This window comes from Tursiops truncatus, chromosome X (genome assembly GCF_011762595.2).
Source record: "Tursiops truncatus isolate mTurTru1 chromosome X, mTurTru1.mat.Y, whole genome shotgun sequence".
In the NCBI taxonomy this organism is placed as follows: Eukaryota; Metazoa; Chordata; class Mammalia; order Artiodactyla; family Delphinidae; genus Tursiops; species Tursiops truncatus.
The window spans coordinates 14,256,182-14,281,095 of NC_047055.1; the positions used below are offsets into that span (position 1 = coordinate 14,256,182).

The 24,914-nt window shown below is 38.4% G+C and overlaps 1 pseudogene; it reads right to left on the reverse strand.

Moving 5' to 3' along the window:
* Window positions 1-457: 457 nt before the first annotated feature.
* LOC109547282 (transmembrane 9 superfamily member 2-like) overlaps window positions 458-24,914 on the reverse strand; it is an 83,131-nt pseudogene continuing 58,674 nt past the window's right edge.

Sequence of the window (24,914 nt, forward strand, 5' to 3'; positions counted from 1 at the left end):
GGGTGGGGGTGGATAAACTGGGAGAATAGGATTGACATATATACAGTACTATATAAAATAGATAACTAATGGGGACCTACTGTATAGCACAGGGAACTCTGCTCAGTACTCTGTAACGGCCTATATGGGAAAAGAATCTAAAAAAGAGTGGATATATGTATATGTATAACCGATTCACTTTGCTATACAGCAGAAACTAACACAACATTGTAACTCAATTATCATCCAATAAAAATTAATTCAAAAAGAAAAGGTTTCCAGACAATCAAAAGCTAAAGTAGTTCATCACCACTAAACTGGCCTTACAAGAAATGTTAAAGGGACTCCTTTATGCTGAAAAGAAAGGGCACAAATTAGTAACAAGACAACTTATGAAAGTATAAATCTCACTGGTAAAGGTAAATATATATTAGTAAAGGTAGTGGATTCATCACTTATAAAGCTTGTAGGAAGGTGAAGGGGCAGGAAAATTTTTTAATTATTAAAAAAATTTAAAAACCTAATATAAAGGTTAAAGACAAAAGTAGTAAAAATAAGTTAGGTGATACACATAATAAAAAGATGTAAAATGTGACATCAAAGACATAAAACATAGAAGGAGAGTAAAAATGCAGAGCTTTAGAATGCTTTCAAACTTAGGGTCTTATCAACTTAAAATAGACTGTCATAAGTTGTTATTGGGTTGGCCAAAAAGTTCCTTTGGTTTTTAAGTAAAAATAAAAACCACATTTTTCATTTTCACCAAGAACTTTATTGAACAATGTATTCACTGTTTCGTTCCACTACATTCTGCCATTTTTCAGGCAACTTCATAATTCCATCTTCCCAAAACTTTTTATCTTTTTGAGCAAAGAACTGTTCCAGGTGCCTTTTACAGTCTTCCAGGGAATTGAAATTTTTTCATTAAGAGAATTTTGTAAAGACCGAAATAAATGGAAATCCAAAGGTGCAATATCTGGTGAATTCTGTGGATGAATCAGAACTTCCCAGCCAAGATGTAACAGTTTTTGCCTGGTCATCAAAGAAACATGTGGTCTTGATATCCTGATGGAAGATTATGTGTTTTCTGTTGACTAATTCCGGACGTTTTTCGTCGAGTGCTGCTTTCAGTTCGTCTAATTGGGAGCAGTACTTGTTGGAATTAATCGTTTGGTTTTCCAGAAGGAGCTCATAATAGAGAACTCCCTTCCAATCCCACCATATACACACCATCACCTTCTTTGGATGAAGACTGGCCTTTGGTGTGGTTGGTGGTGGTTCATTTCACTTGCCCCATGATCTCTTCCGTTCCACATTATTGTACAGTACCCACTTTTCATCACCTGTCACAATTTGTTTTAAAAAATGGAACATTTTCATTACTTTTAAGTAGAGAATCGCATGCAGAAATACGGTCAAGAAAGTTTGTTTCACTTAACATGTGTGGAACCCAAACATCAAAGCGATTCACATAACCAAGCTGGTGCAAATGATTTTCAACGCTTGATTTGGATATTTTGAGTATGTCAGCTATCTCCCGCATGGTGTAACGCTTATTTTTCTTAATTAATGTCTCGATTTGATCACTATCAACTTCAACTGGTCTACCTGACCATGGAGCATCATCCAGCGAGAAATCTCCAGCAAGAAACTTCACAAACCACTTTTTTTTTTCCACAAACCACTTTTGACACGTCCAATCATTCACAGCACCTTCGCCATACACTGCACAAATCTTTGTGTTTCAGTTGCGTTTTTAGCTTTCTTGAAATAATAAAGCATAATATGCTGAAAATGTTGCTTTTTTTCTTCCATCTTCCATATTAAAATGGCTACAAAAAAATCAGGTTTTTTTTTTTACTATTTATTTATTTATTTTTGGCGGGGTCAGGTCTTAGTTGCAGCATGCAGGATCTTCGTTGCGGCTCATGGGCTTCTCTCTAGTTGTGTTGCATGGGCTCCAGAGCACGTGGGCTCTGTAGTTGCAGCATGCAGGCTCTCTAGTTGTGGCTCACGTGCTCAGTAGTTGCAGCATGCGGGCTTAGTTGTCCTGCAGCATGTGGGATCTTAGTTCCCCAACCAGGGATTGAACCTGCGTCCCCTGCATTGGAAGGCGGATTCTAAACCACTGGACCACTAGGGAAGTCCCCCAAAATGCAATTTTGATAAGTTTTTTTTTTTAAATGCACGCTGATATGACAGCTGTCCCAATACAATCTAACAAAACTGTTTCGAATGAAGTTAAAGACAACTAAGCGCTACTAGAGCCATCTTATGGAGAAAACCGAACGAACTTTTTGGCCAATCCAATATATATAGGCCTCATGGTAGCCGCAAAGCAAAAACCTACAGAGATATACAAAAGATAATGAGAAAGGAATCTAAGCATACCACTAAAGAAAGTCATCAAACCACAGAGGAAGAGACAAGAGAAGAAGAAAGGGACAGAGGAACTAAAAAACAGCCAGGAAACAAATAACAAAATGGCAATAAGGACATACCTATCAATAATTAAATGTAAATAGACTAAATTCTCCAATCAAAACACATACAGTGGCTGGAATGGATAAAAAACAAGACCCATCTATATGCTGCCTATAAGAAACTCACTTCAGACATAAGGACACACAGACTGAAAGTGAAGGGAATAAAAAAAAAAGATATTCCATGCAAATGGAAACCAAAAGAAAGCTGGGGTAGCTATATTTACACAAAATAGATTTTAAAAAGAAGACTGTAATAAGCTAATAAGGGCATTACATAATGATAACGGGTACAGAGGATACGTATCTCAACATAATAAAGTCCACGTATGACAAACCCATAGCTAACATCATACTCAAAGGTGAAAAGTGAAAAGCTTTTCCTCTAAGATCAGGAACAAGCCAAGGATGCCCACACTCACCACTTTTATTTAATAGAGTATTGAAAGTCCTAGGCAGAACAATTAGGCAAGAAAAAGAATAAAAGGTATCCAATTTAGAAAGGAAGAAGTAAAACTGTCACTATCTACAGATGACATGATATTATGTATAGAAAACTCTAAAGACTCCACCAAAGAACTATTAGAACTAATAAATGAACTCAGTAAAGTTTCAGGATACAAAATCAACGTATAGAAATTCATTGCATTTCTATACACTAATAATGAACTATCAGAAAGAGAAATTAAGAAAACAATCCCATTTACAATTGATCAAAAAGAATGAAATACCTAAGAATAAATTTAACCAAGAAACTGAAAGACCTCTACACTTAAAACTGTAAGATGTTAATGAAAGATTGAAGAAAACACAAATAAATGGAAAGATATTCCATGCTCATGGATTGTAAGAATTAATATTGTAAAAATGTCTACACTACCCAAAGGAATCTACAGATTCAATGCAATCCCTATCAAAAGTCCAGTGGTGGATTTCCCTGGTGGTCCAGTGGTTAACACTCTGTGCTTCCAATGCAGGGGGCGCAGGTTTGAACCCTGGTCAGGGAACTAAGATCCCACATGCTGCACAGCATGGTCAAAAAATAATAATAATAATAATAAAATAAAAGTCCAGTGGTAATTTCACAGAAATAGAACAAACAATCCTAAAATTTGTATGGAACCACAAAAGATCCCAAATAGCCAAAGCAATCTTGAGAAACAAGAACAAAGCTGGAGGTATCAATCCCTTCATTTCAAACTATATCACAAAGCTATAGTAATCAAAACCGTATGGTATTGGCATAAAAACAAAGACATAGGGCTTCCCTGGTGGCGCAGTGGTTGAGAGTCCACCTGCTGATGCAGGGGACACAGGTTCGTGCCCCAGTCCAGGAGGATCCCACATGCTGTGGAGCAGCTAGGCCCGTGAGCCATGGCCGCTGAGCCTGCACATCTGGAGCCTGTGCTCCGCAACAGGAGAGGCCACAGCAGTGAGAGGCCTGTGTACCGAAAAAAAAAAAAAAAAAAAAAAAAAAAACGTAACTCAATGGAACAAAACAGAAAGCCCAGAAATAAGCCCACACATATATGGTCAACTAATTTATGACAAAGGAGCCAATAATATACAATGGAGAAAGGATAGTCTTTTCATAAATGGTGTTGGGAAAACAGGACAGTCACATGCAAATGAATGAAACTGGACACAAAAATTAACTTAAAGTAGATTAAAGACCTGAATGTAAGACCCGAAACCATAAAGCTCCTAAAAGTAAATATAGGAGGTAAGCTCCTTGACATCAGTCTTGGTGATGATTTTTTTGGACTTCACACCAAAAGCAAAGGCAACAAAAGCAAAAATCAACAAGTGGGACTACATCAAACTAAAAAGTTTCTGTACAGAAAAGGAAACCATCCACAAAAATGAAAAGACAGCCTACTGAACGGGAGAAAATACTTGCATATCATATAGCTGATAAGGGGTAATATCCAAAATATATTTTTAAAAAAACTCATCCAACTCAATAGCAATAAACCCCCCCAAAAAATCCAATTAAAAATGTGTAGAGTGGGACTTCCCTGCCGGTCCAGTGGTTAAGACTTTGCCTACCAATGCAGGGGGTGAGGGTTCAATTCCTGGTCGGGGAGCTAGGATCCCACATGCCTTGCAGCCAACAAACCAAAACATAAAACAAAAGCAATATTGTAACAAATTCAACAAAGACTTTTTAAAAAAATGGTCTACATCACAAAAAAATTATTAAAAAAATTTTTTTAAATGGGCAGAGGATCTGAACAGACATTTTTCCAGAGAAGACAAAACATACAGAAGGCCAACAGGCACATGAAAAGATGTTCAATGTCATTAATCATCAGGGAAATGCAAATCAAAACCACAATGAGATATCACCTCACACATGTCAGAATGGCTATCATCAAAAAGATAACAAATAACAAGTGTTGGTGAGGGTGTGGAGAAAAGGGAACCTTTATACACTGTTGGTGGGAATGTAAATTGGTGCAGCCACTGTAGAAATCAGTATGGAGATTCCTGAAAAAAATGAAAATAGATCCACCACATGATCCAACAATTCCACTCCTGGGTATTTATCCGAAGAAAACAAAAACACTAATTCAAGATATATGAACCCCTATGTTCACTGAAGCATCATTTACAGTAGCCAAGATATGGAAGCAACCTAAGTGCTCATCAATAGATGAATGGATAAATAAGATGTGGTATATGTTTGTGTGTGTGTGTATATATATATATATATATATAATATATATATATATATATATGTATATTATATATATAATTCAGCCATAAAAAAAGCATTAAATCTTGTCATTTGGCCATTTGGGACAACATGGATGGACCTAGAGGGTATTATGCTAAGTGAAATAAGTCAGACAGAGAAAAACAAACACTGTATGATTTCACTTGTATGTGGAATCTAAAAAATGGAACAATTGAACAAATGTAACAAAATAGAAACGCACATAGATACAGAGAACAAGAACAAACAGGTGGTTGCCAGGGGTGGAGGGGTAGGTGGAGGAGTGAAATAGGTGAGGGAGATTAAGAGATACAAAATTCCAGTTACAAAATAAATAAGTCATGGGATTAAATGTACAGTGTGGGGAATATAGTCAATGATTATGCAAATCTTTGTATGGTGACAGATGGTAACTAGACTTATCATGGTGATCATTTTGAAATGGATAGAAATATCAAATCACTATGCTGTGTACCAGGAACTAACACCGTGCTGTAGGTCAATTATACTTCAACAAACAAACAAACAAACTCATAGAAAAAGAGATCAGATTTGTAGTTACCAGATGTGAGGGGTGGGTGAAGAGGAATTGGATGAAGGCAGTCAAAAGGTACAAACTTTCAGTTATCAGATAAATAAGTATTAGTGTTGTAATGTACAATGATAAATATAATTAACACTGCTGTACGTGATATACGAAAGTTGCTGAAAGTAAATTTCAGCAGAAGAAAAAAAATTCTTTCTATTTCTTCAATTTTGTAACTATATGAGATGATGGATAGTCACTAAATTTACTGTGATCATCATTTCATGACTATGTAAGTCAAATCATTATGCTGTACACTTTAAACTTATACAGTGCTGTATGTCAACTATATCTCAATAAAAATCTCAAAAAAACTGGAAAGGAAAAAAAATGTACACCCTCCAGAAAGATTTTAGGGCTGTTACGATAGATGTAAGCATTTTATTACAAAAAAATGGGCAGAGGATCTGAATAGACATTTCTCCAAAGAAGACATACAGAAGGCCAAGAGGTACATGAAAAGATGCTCAACATCACTAGTTATTAGAGAAATACAAATCAAAACTACAATGAGGTGTCACCTCTCACTGGTCAGAATGGCTATTATCAAAAACACAAGAAATAAAAAGTGTTGGCGAGGATGTGAAGAAAAGGGGACCCTGTGCACTGTTGGTGGGAATGTAAATTGGTGCAGCCACTATAGAAAATGGTATGGAGGTTCCTCAAAAAATTAAAAATAGAACTACTGTAAGATCCAGCAATTCCAGTCTTGGGTATTTATCCAAAGAAAATGAAAACACTAACTCAAAAAGATACATGTACCCCATGTTCACTGCAGCATTATTTACAATAGCCAAGATATGAAAACAACCTAAGTGTCCACTGATGGATAAATAGATAAAGAAAATGTGGTATATGTATACAATGGAATATTATTCAGCCATAAAAAGAATGTAATCCTGCTTTTTGTGACAACATGGATGGGCTTTGAGGGCATTATGCTAAGTGAAATAAGTCAGACAGAGAAAAACAAATACTGCATGCTCTCACTTACATGTGGGATCTTAGTAAAAAATAACAAAACCAACCAAGCTCATAGATACAAAGAACAAATTGATGGTTTCCAGAGGCTGGAGGGTGGGGAGAGGATGTGGGCAAAATGGGTGAAGGGGGTCAAAAGGTACAAACTTCCAGTTATAAATAAGTCATGGGGATGTAATGTACAGCATAGTGACTATAATTAATAATACTGTACTGCATGTTTGAAAGTTGCTAAGAGAATAAACCTTAAAAGTTCTCATCTACTCCAAATATTCTGTAACTGTGTATGATGACAGATGTTAACTAGACTTACTGTGGTGATCATTTTGCAATATATACAAATATCAAATCATTATGTTGTACACCAAAAACGAATACAATGTTGTATGTCAGTTATACTTCAATCTAAACATTTTTTTAATTTAAAATAAAATAAAATAGATAGGGAAACATTATACCATAATGGTATCTCCTCTATTTCATGCTCTATGTAATTCAAGAAGAACCATGTGCTTAGTACTATGAAAGATATAAAATAGGCATACGATGTGGTCTCTGTTCTCAAGGAGATTCCAAGTTAGGTGGGGAGACATGCTAAAAAAGTCAGGAGGAGGGCTTCCTTGGTGGCACAGTGGTTAAGAATCTGCCTGCCAATGCAGGGGACACGGGTTCAAGCCCTGGTCTGGGAAGATCCCACATGCCGTGGAGCAAATAAGCCCATGTGCCACAACTACTGAGCCTACGCTCTAGAGTCCGCGAGCCACAACTACTGAAGCCCGTGCACCTAGAGCCTGTGCTCTGCAACAAGAGAAGCCACTGCAAGGAGAAGCCCGCGTGCCACAACGAAGAGTAGCCCCCGCTCGCTGCAACTAGGGAAAGCCCGTGCGCAGCAACGAAGACCCAATGCAGCCAAAAATAAATAAATAAATTTTTAAAATATATATTAAAAAAAAAAGTCAGGAGGAGACACGCCTAAACTCAGTAAATGGTTCAGTTTAAGAGGTTTAGAAAATACGCTGAGTAGGCAGAACAGGAGCCCAAACACCAAGGTAAGTTTAGACCTTGATAGAGAAGTATGGCAGTATTAAGGCCTTCAAATAAGAAGAGTGATATTATTACATTAGTTCCCTATTTAAACCCCCTCAACTTCCCATCATTCCTACAATAAAATCTAAATTCCCTAGTACAGTAGAGTTTTTAAGACCCTGGTAAGATCTGCTAGCTCCTTATGTCTCTAATCACTATTGCCACCTAGTGCCACCTTCCTTCTCTTGCCATCTTGAACTTCTCTGTGTTCTTTGAAGATGTCATACTCCTTCTCACTTTAGGACTTTTGAACATGCTGTCACCTCTGTTTGAAACACTTGATTATCCACCTCTTCTTCAATATCATTTCTTTCACAAAGCTCATCAAACCCATAATTCCTTCTTTGTCCCCCATCCATTAAAATATAAGATCCACAAAAGCAGGGGACCTTACCTGTCTTCTTCACCACTACGTCCCCAGCACCTAGCGCAGGGTCTAGTGCAGTGTAAAACAGAATAAGAAGCTTCTGAAGAAGAATAAATAGGGGAGTTGTAATTAATTATAAAGCATGGAAGGGCTATGTTAAGAATTCCTGCAAAATAAGCCAAGGAGATGAGAGATTAGACATGATGGTCAAAGGAAGAGAGAAATTAAGATGAGTCAGTTGGGGGGAAAGGAAGTGCTACATTCACTTGCTGGGGCATGTCGAGTTGGCAGTACCAATGCGACATGCAAATGTTCAGAATATAATTGGAGAGAGGTTATGACTAGAGATACAGATTTGGGAGCTGTCAGCACTGAGGAGATAAGTGAAGCCCTGGGACTAAATAAGCTCTAAAAGAGAGAGTGTAGAAAGAAAGGACTGAAATGCTGAAAGCTGAACCCTTGATAAAGGCTAGAGTTAGGTGACAGGAAGAGGGAGGAAAACAAAAGAATTCACAGCGTGGTACAAGAAGAAGAATGCCAATCATGCTGGGAGAATTTCACAGAATAGGTGTTGAGTAGTGTTTAGCTAAGAAGCCAAGGAGGATGAAGACCAGGGAAAGGCCTTAGATTTGGCAAGAGACCACTGAGAGCCTTGGAGAGTCACATATTAGTGACAGAAGCAATTCAAGTGGTGGAGCCAACCAAAGGGCACAGATTTTTGTCAGCAATGTGACCATTTAGGATGACATCTAACTTCTGAAAGAAGCTGTTGTAATATAAGACTCCCAGAAAAAGGCAGCCTGAGTCAAAGTGTTAGGTAATGAAGAAAAGAAAACATAATCCATCTAACTGCACATTACACAAATAGAAAAGCCAGTAACTCACAAGGGGAGAAACCCAAAACAGAACACGCGAGGGGCAGAGACAACACGTACGCACAGCGATACGGATGAAATTCACAAACAATCTTGAGAAAAAGAAACCAGACCCCAGTGAAGCCAGACTTAAAATAGTAGATCTCGTATGATTCCATTTACCTACAGATCAAAAACAGGCCAAATTAACCGATGCTGTTAAAAGTCAGGATAGTGGTTGCTTTTGGGGAAAGGTGAATGGAAAGAGGCCCGACAGTGGCTTTGGGCGTGCAGATCACGTACTGTTTATTAACGTGGGTGTCAGTTACAGATTGTGCTCACTGCTCTACACTTATGATGTGTGCACTTTTCTGCAGGCATATTTCAGTAAAAAGCTTAAAAACCTCAAAAACAAACATGAGGAGGCTGGTAGACTAGAATGGTGAGACACTCTCAAGCCTTCGGTTTTAAATAGAACTTTTTTAGTTCCCCAACCAGGGATCAAACCCGGGCCCCGTGCAATAGAAGTGGAAGAGCGGAGTCCCAACAACTGGACCGCCAGGGAGGTCCCTAAATAGAACTTCTGGTGGCTGAGAGATGAGAGAAGGTCTGTCCAGTCTTCTCTTTACTGAGGAGTTGAGAGCAGCAGTATACGAAAAGCACAGAAAGAAGCCACCAACCAAGATGCCCAGTTTCTCAGATAATGTCTACATGTGTCTTAAGGCTTTGATTTCTGAAAAACTTCCATTGTTAATTTTTCCATATTTGTTGAGGCAGAGAGTTAAAATCGGAGAAAAATATTTGAAATGTTCCAAACTTATCTACACAAGTGATATGACTTGAGCTAAAACCAGAACTTAAAAGTGAGGCAGGTAGAGGTGGACCGCTGCTTCCCTTGGGTTAGAAAGGGAGTAAAGCTCTCCATCTTCATTATTTCTCCAACTGGATCATCTTAGAAACCATGCCATTTTTTCACCTGCTTCAAGTATTAATTTAAACAAAAGTTTCCATCACAGCAGAACCCAAATAACAATCCCAAATGAGTAATCCTGAGAAGTATACATCTTGTTCCTCACCTATAATTGCTTATATTGACTTAATCTAATTTTACTCATTTAAAAGTTATTCAAGTCGGTTAATTTTCTATGCTTGGGAGCTAGTCAAAGGTGATTACACATAACCCTTACTGTGCTTTGGAACACATCCCTACTGTTTAAAAACATTCACAAGAGACAGTCTTACAGCTAAGTACATAAGGTCCCTCCAGCTCCCCGGGCTTTGCAATCTTTTATCTCCAAAGCATAAAAATGAACATGATGACTTTGATCCCTCTTCCTTCCATTAATTGTTAATTGATGCTTATTATATCATGGCTATCGCCAAGTCTTTTTAGAGAATCTGAAATACACAAAGTAATTCTGTGCTTACCTGTGAAAAGGAAGAAAATCAAGACCATGATCATCGTGTACCCAAAGTACAAAATGGTGTTTGCAATGCCCGTGATTTGAAGTTTGGTAAAGAAGTAATAAACTGCATACAAAAGAAGGTAAACAGCTGTAAAACTGCTGGTAAAAAAGGCTCTCCACCACCAATGATAATCCTGCAAAAAGAGGTAGAAAAAACAAATTTTTAGATGAAATTCTAACTATCCATGGGTTAGCAATTATTGTAATAACAAGAAACTTAAAATAGGCTCTGTAGGATTATGGATTAAAAGAAATAAAGGGGGAAGTTTTATAAGAAATTTAATATAATATGTACTGTCTGACTAATGTACATCCTGCTTGGGGAGCCCTAACAATGATAAACTCTTGGTTTCCAGGGGGACAATGTGTGCCCTCGGGGATTGTACTTATAATGTGTGCATCCTTTCTCTGCAGATGCTGCCTCGGCCCTGGAAGGCTTTCAGGTCAGCTTCAATTTACTGGCCAGAGTTGTGCTGGGCCTGAATTGATGCCTCAGGCCAGGTAAAAAAAGGTGAATATAGAAATTTAAGATAGACCTTTTTTTACCATTTCAGTTTTATTGGGATTTTTATTGAGATATAACTAACATACAACACTATCTAAGTTTAAGTTATACAGCATAATGATTTGACTCACATACATCATGAAATGATTTTCACAGTAAATTTAGTGAGTACCCATCATCTCATACAGATACAAAATTAAAGAAACAGAAAAAAAATGTTTTCCTTGTGATGAGAATTTAGGATTTACTGTCTCAACAACTTTCATATATAACATACAACAGTGTTAACTGTATTTATCATGTTGTACATTACATCCCTAGTACTTATTTATCTGATAACTGCAAGTTTGTACCTTTTGACCACCTTCATCCAATTCTCCCTCCCCCCAACCCCTGCCTCTGGTCAACACAAACCTGATCTCTTTTTCTATAAGTCTGTTTGTTTCTCTAAGACAGACCTTTATGGTTAACAGGATTTGTTTTAACTGGCTAAATTCAGGACCCATGGAGGCATGACTGAGGTCAATAATCAGGTTAGTCTCATCCTGTCCCATGGGCCCTTCCTGATAGTAATTTTACCATAAAGGCACTGTGGTCAAAGGCCAAGGGGATAAACTGTGCAGAAAAGAGTTAACATAGCAGGTCTGAGGTTGCTATCTTTGGAAGGGTCTGCTTACAAGGTTGACTCTTGGCTTATATCTGGGAATTTGGCATTTAATCATTCCCTGACTGATGAGACTGGTTTGCTCTACCTAGGCTGTACAAACAATGTGATTTATGGTGAACACTTGCTTTCCTTTTCAGAGTCTGGAATTTGGGGAGTTGCTAGGCAGAGGGTGCCTATGTGACTAGCTCCCAATAAAAACCTTGGATACTGAGTCTCTAATGGGCTTCCCTGGGCAGACATGTTGCACATATATTCCTGCATTTTTTTACTGCTGGAGAAAGGAGCATGCTTGGTGTGTCCCCTCATGAGAGAGAGAAAGCATAGGAAGACTGCACATGGATTTTTTTCCAGGTTCCACCTGTGTCTTTTTCCCTTGCTGATCCTGTTGTGTATCCTTTTGCTGTAACAAACCCTAGCCAAGAAGACATCTATACCCTGAGTCCCATGAGTCCTTCTAGTGAGTCACCAAACATGTGGGTGGTCTTGGGGGCCCCCAAAACATTTTCTAAGGAAAAAAAATATACACATTATATGCCTATCAATGTATGTTTCATTAATGACTGTTGCAGAATTTCTATGACAAAATGTACCACAGAATGAATGAGTAGCTAAGTATAATATATACATAATTATATATTTTTTACCTTTATTCTTATAGCTCAAGAAAAAAATGCTCTAAGACATCATGTATATGATAATCATTCCCTAAACTCTCTTGTCACCTTTAGAGAGTCACATTAAACTACCAAAATAAGAGGATTTAGGGGATTTAAGAAAACATGTTCAGGGACTTCCCTGGTGGCACAGGGGTTAAGAATCCACCTGCCAATGCAGGGGACATGGGTTCGAGTCCTGGTCCAGGAAGATCCCACATGCCACGGAGCAACTAAGCCTGTGCGCCACAACTACTGCGCCTGTGCTCTAGAGCCAGCAAGCCACAACTACTGAGCCTGTGCTCTAGAAACCGTGAACCACAACTACTGAGCCCACGTGCCACAACTACTGAAGCCCGCGTACCTAGGGCCCGTGCTCTGCAACGAGAAGCCACCGCCATGAGAAGCCCGCACATCACAACAAAGAGTAGCCCCCACTCACCGCAACTAGAGAAAGGCCGTGCACAGCAACGAAGACCCAACACAGCCAAAAATAAATAAATTAATTAATTAACTTAAAAAAAAAAGAAAACATGTTCACCACCAGCTTAGTTATCCAAAATGACATCAGGAAAAAATTGGGGATGGCATGGGGTAAAAAGAATTATTTATGCCCATGGTAACCAAAAGGCAATGAAATGAAAGAGAAAGGGCCTTTAGCAGAAATCTCAAACCCATAAAATGCAATCCTGGCCTAAGCTGCAAGAAAATTTTAATTGTTAAAAAGAAAACATCATTGAACCAGATCTTTTATATGTCTAAACTATCAAATCAGTTCCCTATATTTTTCTATGTTAACTGAATATTACGCAGCAATTATAGTAACTAGCCAGAGAGAAATTGCTTTCTGTTGAAAATTTTCCATCAAACTTGATAGATGCATTAAAATTAAAATGTGTCATTAGAAAAACACAATATAAAAGTGATCCCAAGTTATAGAAACCATGCAGTTAACATTTATTTCAATTCCTTTCTCAACACAGACCTCTAATTCCAGTAATGCAAGTTTAGAAAGCTTCAGATACATTTGTTTCCTATGTCTGTACCTCAGTACACAAATGAAAATAACACAGCAAAACGGTAGCTTCTGAACAAATAATCAGGAGAATTATAAAGACTAAGAAAAGGAAGCCAAACATGAAGTACATCTGATGAGACCTGAAAAGAAAAACGACAGCTTTAAAATAACCTTTAACTTAACAATACACACAAAAAGATCCGTCCAACTCTATACAGTAAACTGTCACACACTTTTCTCACCTTGGGCTTTTCATTCCAAACCTTCATCTATCCATGCAGTATCATCAAATCCATGTAGTATCCATGTAGTATCAAGTATATATATATATATATATATATATATATATATATATATATATATTCCTTTACCTACACAGCTTCAGAGTTTGGTCATATCCTCTCTCGTCAGAATCAGTGTTGCTACTTACCCATATTTCTCTGATCCTATAATTTAGTTTTCACTTGAGACCCACCAATTTTCTCTATACACATTTAAAAACATGCTTTCTCTTTAGAAATGGAAGGTTGTAAATGCCATAAATACCAGTGACTACATTATACAACAGAAAACCACAGAAACACACGCCATTTTGCTTTTGGAGGTCTGTTGACAGGTAGCTTCCCCAAATAGGTCTTTATAGCATGACACACATAATTCTATTAAATATACTTTCAAACATGCATCTTTAAAAACATCTATGTATGGATTACATTTAGGTCAAACTTCGAAGGAAGGAAGTAATTTCTTTCATTTTTATAGAGCGAGCTGACTAAATTGGGATAAGAAATACACATTTTTAAAAGCCTTCTGAAGAGAAGAAGAAACTGGTGAACTGATCAATATCCCATTTTAAAACCTCATGTAAGATATACACCTGGGAGTGAGGATGAAGGATGGAGGTAGGAGAGAATCACCTCTAGAGTTAATAAATACATACAAAGTTGTACACAACAAGCGTGCTGTTTCTCATTGAAACAAAAATTAATTCATCTATTAGAGAACGAACTTATGGTTACCAGGGGGAAAGGGTGGGGGGAAAGGGATGGTTAGGGAATATGGTACTGACATGTACACATTGCTGTATTTAAGGTGGATAACCAACAAGGGCCTACTGCATAGCACAGGAAACTCTGTTCAATATTCTGTAACAACCTAAATGGGAGAAGAACTTGAAAAAGAATAGATACATGTATACATATAACTGAATCACTTTGTTGTACACCTGAAACTATCACAACATGGTTAATCAACTATACTCCAATATAAAGTAAAAAGTTAAAAAAAATTTTTTTAATTAATTCATCTAAAGAATCTTTCAGTTTTGCTTTAAAGTTACTTTTCCTTCAAAAACATCTGGAAAATTTGGTTACTGTAATCTATTTTGCAGCATGTTAAATATTTAGTTGCTGACAAGGTAACAGATTTTATTGCTTATCTTTTAAACAATTTTGACACAATGCTGTTTAAAAGGTGAGCAATTAATGTACGTGATTAAGCCTAATTTCCAAGGACTTCAAAGTTTTGTCCAGAAGATTCCTTTGGGACAAAAGTGTTATAAACACACACAGTTGGCGATTGCATTTTATTTATTTTATTTTATCTTATCTTATTTCATTTTATGGTGCTTTTGCCCCCTCTCCAAAAATCCTTCCACAGTAACACCCCACTTGGCCAACTCCCGAAACCAAAATGCTGTCAAGAATCAGGAAGTAAGAAAAAAAGGGACTTGGAGCAACTGAAATAGCTGTCACAAAGCAGGGGCACTAAAGCTGTGGCACTTTAATCAGAGAGTACCTGTTCCTACTTCACATGCATCTCTAACTATCTTGGCTATTAGACTTCTTAAACTACAACAAATTAAAAGTAGCAGATAAAAAGAGGAAAGTTATAAGGAAAAGGCATCTGACATCAGAACTAACAGTTGACAGAAAGGAAGATAGAAAACCATTACTTATAGCTCAGTACAGATGAAGACCCAAAATCAGTGGTCTCCAAATTATTTTTAGCAGAGAAACTCTAAATGAAATCTTGCATGGAAGGCCAGTATGGAAAACAGATACAAATCAGAGCTGCCCCTTCCCATCTTTACGCACCTCCCTCCAAGGGACACCCCCATCCCACCCCTTGCAAAATCTCAAAGAAGTACAGTTTGAGACCAACTTTTCTAAGTCACCTGGAAAGGCTTAAAAAGAAGTTATTAAGGGCTTCCCTGGTGGCGCAGTGATTGAGATTCCGCCTACCGATGCAGGGGACACGGGTTCGTGCCCCGGTCCGGGAAGATCGCACGTGCCGCGGAGCAGCTGGGCCCGTGAGCAATGGCCGTTGAGCCTGCGCGTCCGGAGCCTGTGCGCCGCAACGGGAGAGGCCACAACAGTGAGAGGCCCGCGTACCACAAAACAAAAAAAAGAGGTTATTCATTTCCAAAAAGGAAATCTTTATAGACATTTCCATCCAAAAGTAGCTTTATAATTTTGTGAATTGTCTTAGTTTCCTAGGAAATTCCCTCAGGTCAGATTGCTATTTCCTGGATAAAACAGGGTAGCAAATAAAGTTTTACCACACCAGAATTTAACCTCTTTGACATATAAAAAATTAATTTATTAACATTTAATATTTTTGAGATTATGAAGATACAATACTCACCAAATACTGTTTAGAATGCAAAAGAGTTGAATAAAAATGCAGCCAAAAGGTAAAATGCCACTGATGATGAGGCCAAAAAGTGGTTTTCTAATGAAAGTCTGTTGAGGAAACTGACGGGGAATCTGGTTTGTGCGAACTGGATACCTAAACTGCTCGAAAATAAATGAAATGAAAATCAGAATGAAACAAAACTGAAGTAAATTTATGCAGATACCATCAAAATACACAATCTTGAATCTGAATATTTCCAAGAGCAGTTATGTGGGCAGAGGCTAGACCAATGCTGTGCAACAGAAATACTATGATGCAAGCCACAAATGCAGTATCAAATTTTTTAGTAGCTGCATTTTAAAAAGTAAAAAAAAAAAAAACAACAGGTAAAATTAATTTATTAATATATTTTATCTGATCTAATGATCTAACATGTCCAAATACTATCATTTAAATTTATGATCAATATAAAACTTATTAATCAGATATTTTGCATTCCTCTTGTTGTTGTTCTAAATGATTGAAAACCAGTGTGTATTTTACACTTACAAACATAATTCAGACTAGCCACATTCCAAGTACTCAAAAGCCACAGGTGTCTAGTGGCCAGCATACTAGATAGGACACAGCTAAACAATAAGGATGTTTATCTTTTCCTACAAATTTCAAGGGAGAGATTGGACAAAACTTACTAGTGACTATTGCAATATGAAATAATATATGATGTCCGAAAGTTCTCTCTTAGAATTTGTCTAATAATTTGCCTCTGAAAATTTGTCAATAGCTTTCAGAAAATTTTCTTTTTCTGCTCTCTGTGGAACTCCACCTCCCGTTTTGTTTTGTCTTATTTCTCCCCTGCTATATCTTTATAATACAACCCTTTTGCAGTGTGGCCTCATTTAGTCTTTTTGGTATACTGTTCCTTTTCCCTATACGTGGAATAGGCTAACTTCAGATCTGTAAACTGGATTAGATGAAAACTATTACGTATAGAATGGATAAACAGCAAGGTCCTACTGTATAGCACAGGGAACTATATTCAATATCCTGGGATAAACCATAATGGAAAAGAAAAAAATCTGTAAACTGAACACCCTCATTTCTTGGATTGTATCTTAGCTTTCTTCCCCCAACTATATAGTCTTATTATTTTTCTGACTTTCTTAAAGTCAGCCTTCCTACAATATATCCTTTTAATTTTGCCCATCAGAGAGAGAGGGAAATATAAACAACCCATAAAATGAGAAATACATTAAAGAATGCCTTTTAAAGTGTTACTGTCTTTCATTTACAATTTGTAGAAGTCTTTTATCCCTAAATGATTATTCTCTGTCATTTTCTCCAATGGTACATCTTCCATTCCATGTATAGTCTACACACATGGAGGTATTATTTCAGACATCACTCAATGGTCAAAAGAAGTATTTTTAAAGTTTACCTTTTTCTTGCTTCCAATGTATGCACCCAAAAATGATAGTAGGGGCTTCCCTGGTGGCGCAGTGGTTGAGAATCTGCCTGCCAATGCAGGGGACACGGGTTCGAGCCCTGGTCTGGGAAGGTCCCACATGCCACGGAGCAACTAGGCCCGTGAGCCACAACTACTGAGCCTGCACGTCTAGAGCCTGTGCTCCGCAACAAGAGAGGCCGCGACAGTGAGAGGCCCGTGCACCGTGATGAAGAGTGGCCTCCGCTTGCCACAACTAGAGAAAGCCCTCGCACAGAAACGAAGACCCAACACAGCCAAAAATAAATAAATAAATAAATAAAATTTTTAAAAAAAGAAAATAAACTTGTTTAAAAAAAAATGTTAGCGGTAATGAAATTCCAAACCACGTTGTGAGGATACCTATCAGGGTACCAAAGGAGATGGCAGCTGATGACCCTTCCACCCAAAGAATTAGATTCATGATGAAGAGGTCAGCAAAGATGATACTAGAGGAGAAAAGTCATCAGAAAACGTTATGATTTCAGGAAAATGTTATAAACATACTTGATGTGAATGTCAGAACACTCTTTTGGTGGGAAGGATATCACAAATTACTACGTTAAACCCTAGAAGAATATTAAATGACACTGTATAAACCCAGTCATTGAGCTGGAGCGTAAACTCAATACCATATAATAAGATAGCAGTTTATTACAGGACATAATTTCTACATTCCACTCATCTTTTCAGCTCAAGAGTCTAGCAGAAAATAAATAAGGTGTGGAATAATATACCACTGAAAAACTCAATATGCAATATAGTGAACACAATTAAGAAAATACATATATTAAAAACAGATTTTAGGGGACTTCCCTGGTGGCGCAGTGGTTAAGAATCCGCCTGCCAATGCAGGGGACACGGGTTCAAGCCCTGGTCCAGGAAGATCCCACATGCCGCAGAGCAACTAAGCCCGTGTGCCACAACTACTGAGCTTGCGCTCTAGAGACTGCGTGCCACAACTACTGAAGCCCGCATGCCTAGAGCCCGTGCTCTGCAACAAGAAAAGCCATCGCAGTGAGAGAAGCCTGCGCACCACAACGAAGAGTAGCCCCCGCTCGCCGCAACTAGAGAAAGCCCGCGCGCAACAACGAAGACTCAACACAGCCAAAAAATAAATAAAAGTAATTAATTAGTTTAAAAAAAAGATTTTAGAATCCTAGACTGAATGAAATGGACTATTAAAAGCCTCAAGTCAGGGGCTTCCCTGGTGGTGCAGTGGTTGAGAATCTGCCTGCTAATGCAGGGGACACGGGTTCGAGCCCTGGTCTGGGAGGATCCCACATGCTGCGGAGCAACTAAGCCCGTGAGCCACAACTACTGAAGCCTGCGCGTCTGGAGCTTGTGCTCTGCAACAAGAGAGGCCACGATAGTGAGAGGCCCGCGCACCGCGATGAAGAGTGGCCCCCGCTTGCCACAACTAGAGAAAGCCCTTGCACAGAAACGAAGACCCAACACAGCAAAAATAAATTAATTAATTAAAAACAAAAGTACCAATGCCACCGTGGATCTGAGGATTAAATTAGTCAGTGCTTTAAAAAAAAAAAAAGCCTCAAGTCAGACAAGTATTCATTTAAAACAAAGAGTTTTACAAATATTTCCTGTAAGAAATTTCATTAAAATTATCTTACACACATTTTTATTTTTTTCACAGCCTTCCTAATAAAGATTCTGCCGTACAATTTCTATTAATAGCTCTAAGTAATGGGGGAAAATTTTTTACTATCATGCAGATATTTTCAATTTCTTTTTCTTTGCCTTCAGTACAGGAGGTAAAGAAATTTTAAAGGCTGCCTCACATGTAGTGCAGATAGGGCTTGAAGTTATTAAAAGTCCTTTTAAATTCCAGCATAGTGTAGGAGGCATTTTCAGGAATGGTGGCCAGTTTGATTTGCTTTTAAAAAATATATTTGCCGGGCTTCCCTGGTGGTGCAGTGGTTGAGAGTCTGCCTGCCGATGCAGGAGACACAGGTTCGTGCCCCGGTCTGGGAAGACCCCACATGCCGCAGAGCAGCTAGGCCCGTGAGCCATGGCCACTGAGCCTGCGCGTCCGGAGCCTGTGCTCCGCAATGGGAGAGGCCACAACAGTGAGAGGCCGCGTACCACCAAAATATATATATATATACTTGTCAAGGGGGAAGGGTGTGGGAGAGAGTAGGAGTGGGAGTTGGAATTAACAGATGCAAACTGGTATCTATAGGATGGATAAACAACAAGGTCCTACTGTACAGCACAGGGAACTATATTCAATATCCTGTGATAAACCATAATGGAAAAGAACAACAAAAAGAGTGTATGTATGTATAACTGAGTCATTTTGCTGTACCGCAGTAATTAACGCAACACTGTAATTCAACTATACTTAATAAAAGATAAATAAAAAGTATATTGAGGGCTTCCCTGGTGGCGCAGTGGTTGAGAGTCCGCCTGCCAATGCAGAGAACACGGGTTCGCGCCCCGGTCCGGGAAGATCCCACGTGCCGCGGAGCGGCTGGGCCCGTGAGCCATGGCTGCTGAGCCTGCGCGTCCGGAGCCTGTGCTCCGCAACGGGAGAGGCCACAGCAGTTAGAGGCCCACGTACCGCAAAATAAATAAATAAAAATACTATGTAATATTTCACAGCCTAACTAAGTGTAATGAGATCACTATTTTAAGTCTAGGAAATAAAGCATCATATATCTAAAGATGAATAATTTCAAATGAGCTGATAAGGTTTTTGTTATTACTTTTTCATTTGAAATGTTTTATGGACTGGCTTAACTCTGTTTAAATTTTATTTTTCACTGTTGTGTTTATGGTTTATTTTGTATAACTTTTTATAATAAAATAATTTAAATTTTCCAAAAAAAATAAAACAGAGTTTTAAATTAGTCATTCAAAATCAGCAGGTCAACCCCTAAGTCTACTGGATAAACCCCCAGGCAAGCCCAGCTACTGTGCCTGTATGTGTGCCAGACAAGTTTGATCACAGCTACAAGCTGAGTATGGCTGTGGGTGGGTATGGATGTGAGTGTTTCTGAAAGCCTAAAAGATGAGGTTGAAAAGGTGGGCAGAGGCTAGATTGTGGAAGGCTTTGAAAGTCAGGTTAAGGAATGTAGGCTTTATCCTGTCAGCATCAGGAAGCAACTGAAGGGTTTTTACACTCAAAGCTGTGAGGTACACAGCACAGTTTTCCAGGAAGGTGAACCTACAGCATTTCGAAGGACAAATCTAAGGGAGGAGACACTAGAGGCAAGGAGACTAAAATGTTAAGAATCTGTACAATGTGGTGATGGTTAAAATGTAAAGGATGGATATAAAAGACCTGAAGGATACAAAAGACGTGAAGAATTAAAAGACTTTGGGTTAAAGATGGCAGATTGAACTCACACATTTAGCTCTGCTCCCTCCTCAAAACCCTGATAAAATTATAGCAAAGGAATTTTTAAAAGGCATAAATACAAAAGGATGGGGGATACAGGGGAGAAGACATTAACAGCAAATTTTGGAAACCAGAGAGCGGACAAATAGTAACCAAGTTAGTAGAAAGTGGGAACCTGTATCCGAAGTCATCAGTAGGGAAAGCTGAGAGGCAACTCAGTTTATACCACAAGGGACTTCCCTCGTGGACCAGTGGTTAAGAATCTACCTCCCAATGCTGAGGATGCGGGTTCGATCCCTGGTCAGGGAACTAAGATCCCACATGCTGCGGGGCAACTAAGCCCGTGTGCCTCAACAAAAAATCCCGCGTGCCGCAACGAAGACCCGACGCAGCCAAAAATAAATAAATAAAAATTTTTTTTAAGAAATTTTATACCACAGAGCTCCAAAAAGGTTCAGGAATTTGCAGTGCCAGGTACCTCTACAAGTAGGGGTGAACGACTGGCTAACACCAGGAGGACTGGTTGAAAGTCAGCCTTAGATGCTGAAGACCTGCAGAGCCAAACAACTCCCCTTGAAGACCTCCACATTAGACGGGAGGGCTAGTCCCTTAGAGAAGATCCCTGAAGCTCAGAAGAAAACTTTACCAAGAAAATATATGACCTTCAGAGAAATTAAAGAAGACTTTGCAGCCATGAGACAAGAAGAGGAAATTTTAAAGGACTTTTGAGAAAATAGAAGAGGTCTTAGGAATTAAAAATATGACAATAGGTGCTTATATGTGGAATCTAAAAAAAAATACAAAGAACTTATTTACAAAACAGAAAGAGACTCACAGACATAGAAAACAAACTTATGGTTACCAAAGGGGAAAGGGGGTGGGGATAAATCAGGAGTTTGGGATTAACATATACACACTGCTATATATAAAATAGATAACCAACAAGCACCTACTGTATAACACAGGGAACTATACTCAGTATTTTGTAATAACCTATATGGAAAAGAATCTGAAAAAGGATATATATATATATATGTATATGTATAACTGAATCACTGTACTGTACACCTGAAATTAACACAACATTGTAAATCAACTATACTTCAATTTTTAAAAAATGACAAGAGGAATTTAAACCTTAATAAAAGGGTTGGAAGATAAAGCTGATGAAATGTCTTAGAAAGCAGTGTTTAAAAAAAGAAAGAAATGAAGAACAGGAAAAAAAAAGGAAAATTAATGATCAACCCAGGTATATGAAAAATAGAAGTTATGTGGATAGACAGGGTTCTTTCTGAATGTATTTTAGGGATATTAAGTAATCTGCTGAAGATTGAACAGCTGATAAGAGGTAGAGCTGGGATTCTTAATCAGATGTGTATGACTTTTTTAAGAGCAAGCTTTCTCCATTCCACTGTGCTATAATAAAGTCTCTATGGTAGGAACCAACTTGACCAATCACGTCTATCTTCTCCTACCCCAAACATCTTGTCAAAGATCAGAGCCAGGGAATGTGGTGACAGCCACTTCATGCTGAACCAGGTTAGGCTTTGAGGTCTACTGTTTAGAGAATCTCTGGTTTTGTTCTTCAGTTGTAAATTCTCTCAAGGTCCATTCTAATTTTAGGATTTTAAGGCTGCCTTCATATTTATGATGTATTTTCAATTTCTTACTTAGGATCACTGCTTTGGATGCTTCCCCCTCTCTCATTATAAGTGAGTTGGTCTTTTCTAAACCTTCAGTCATTTGTTCTTTCATTTTACTACTTCTACTCCACCTTTCCCCCTTGTGTTCACGCTCTCTTCTGTCTATCAACACTTTTTTCAGTAAACATATCTATTCATACTTTGCTCCTGTTGGAGATGTAGTTTCCAGTCCTTCCAAACAACAACATATACAACAACAAAAGCTCCACCTTATGTCTCATCAGTTTTTGGCATCTTAATAAGGGAGTCTAGTTTCCCATGACTTAACCATACTTCTTAAAATGTTTTTTAATACCTTTCTGCTGTAATGAATTTGTTTAGCCACGATATTCCTCTGCCACATTTCCTAGCTTTGGAGAGACTCATTTCAGCTGTTATCTTTCTATGGCCAGAAAAATTACTTCTCACTTGACAAATCATAACCTCCCTTCTTATACATAAACTCAATTAACCCGTCTCAACAATTTCCCTTTTGAAAGTACACTCTAGAATGTTGATATGTGTTTAATGATTCTGTAACTGCCCTTCAATTTCAGGTTTTTATATTCTAAGTGTGAATTCCTTTGTCAATCTCTAATTATTTCTAGACCTTTTCATGGAATCTTAAACAGCAAAACTAAAAGGAAACTTAAAAGGTAACCTGGGTCCACCTCCTACTCGAAACATTTATTCACACATTCATTAAACATTTATTGAGTACCTATGTGTTCGGCCCTGGTGTTCCAAGATAAATAAAACAAAAATCCTTGCTCTGATAAAGCTCAGTCTAGTGGGAGACAGAGATAAACAAATAAATTACAACATAGGAAATGCTATAGCAGATGATAGGCATAGAACAGTAGGAACAGAAAAGAAAAGAGTGACTAAAAATGCTTTGTAACTCACAAAACAATTTCACAATCCATTAGTTCATTTACTTCTCTAAATGACTCTGTGACACAAGCATTACAAGTAAGCAAATGGACAATCAGAAAGGTTATAGGACTTATCCAAAGTCACTCACCTAATACTGAGTACTGGAATTCAAACTTTCTACTTCTAATTTTAAAATTTGAGTACATGCCAATCAACCTCTGCTGACTCTTTCCCTTTTCTACCTACTGCTTTTGGGGTTACAAGAAGGAACAGGACATCATTTAATAATTTTAGGGACTTCCCTGGTGGCGCAGTGGTTAAGAATCCACCTGCCAGTGCAGAGGACATGGGTTCAAACCCTGCTCCAGGAAGATCCCACATGCCACAGAGCAACTAAGCCCATACGCCACAACTACTGAGCCTGTGCTCTAGAGCACACGAGCCACAACTACTGAGTCTACATGCCACAACTACTGAAGACTGCATGCCTAGAGCCAGTGCTCTGCAACAAGAGAAGCCACCGCAATGAGAAGCCCGTGCACCGCAACAAAGAGTCATCCCCACTCGCCACAACTACAGAGAAAGCCCACGTAGAGCAACAAAGACCAAATGCAGCCAAAAATAAATACATAAATTTATTTTAAAAAACAATCAAATAGGGCTTCCCTGGTGGCACAGTGGTTGAGTCCGCCTGCCGATGCAGGGGACACGAGTTTGTGCCCGGTCCGGGAAGATCCCACATGCCGCGGAGCGGCTGGGCCCGTGAGCCATGGCCGCTGAGCCTGCGCGTCTGGAGCCTGTGCTCTGCAACGGGAGAGGCCACATCAGTGAGAGGCCCGCGTACCGCAAAAATAAATAAATAAATAAATAATTTTACTTTCTTCAATTTCTCTTAGGAAGCATATGTTCATTAGTTTAACTGCTTCTCCATTTAAATTCAAATCCATTTTTTAACATCTTTATTGGAGTATAATTGCTTTACAATGGTGTGTTAGTTTCTGCTTTATAACAAAGTGAATCAGTTATACATATACATATGTCCCCATATCTCTTCCTTCTTGCATCTCCCTCCCTCCCACCCTCCCTATCCCACCCCTCTGGCTATCTATTTTACGTTTGGTAGTGTGTATATGTCCATGCCACTCTCTCACTTTGTCCCAGCTTACTCTTCCCCCTCTCCATGTCCTCAAGTCCATTCTCTAGTAGGTCTGCATCTTTATTCCCGTCTTGTCCCTAGGCTCTTCTGACCATTTTTTTTCTTTTTTTTAGATTCCATATATGCGTGTTAGCATACGGTATTTCTTTTTCTCTTTCTGACTTACTTCACTCTGTATGACAGTCTCTAGGTCCATCCACCTCACTATAAATAACTCAGTTTCGTTCCTTTTTATGGCTGAGTAATATTCCATTGTATATATGTGCCACATCTTCTTTATCCATTCATCAGTTGATGGACACTTAGGTTGCTTCCATGTCGTGGCTATTGTAAGTAGAGCTGCAATGAACATTTT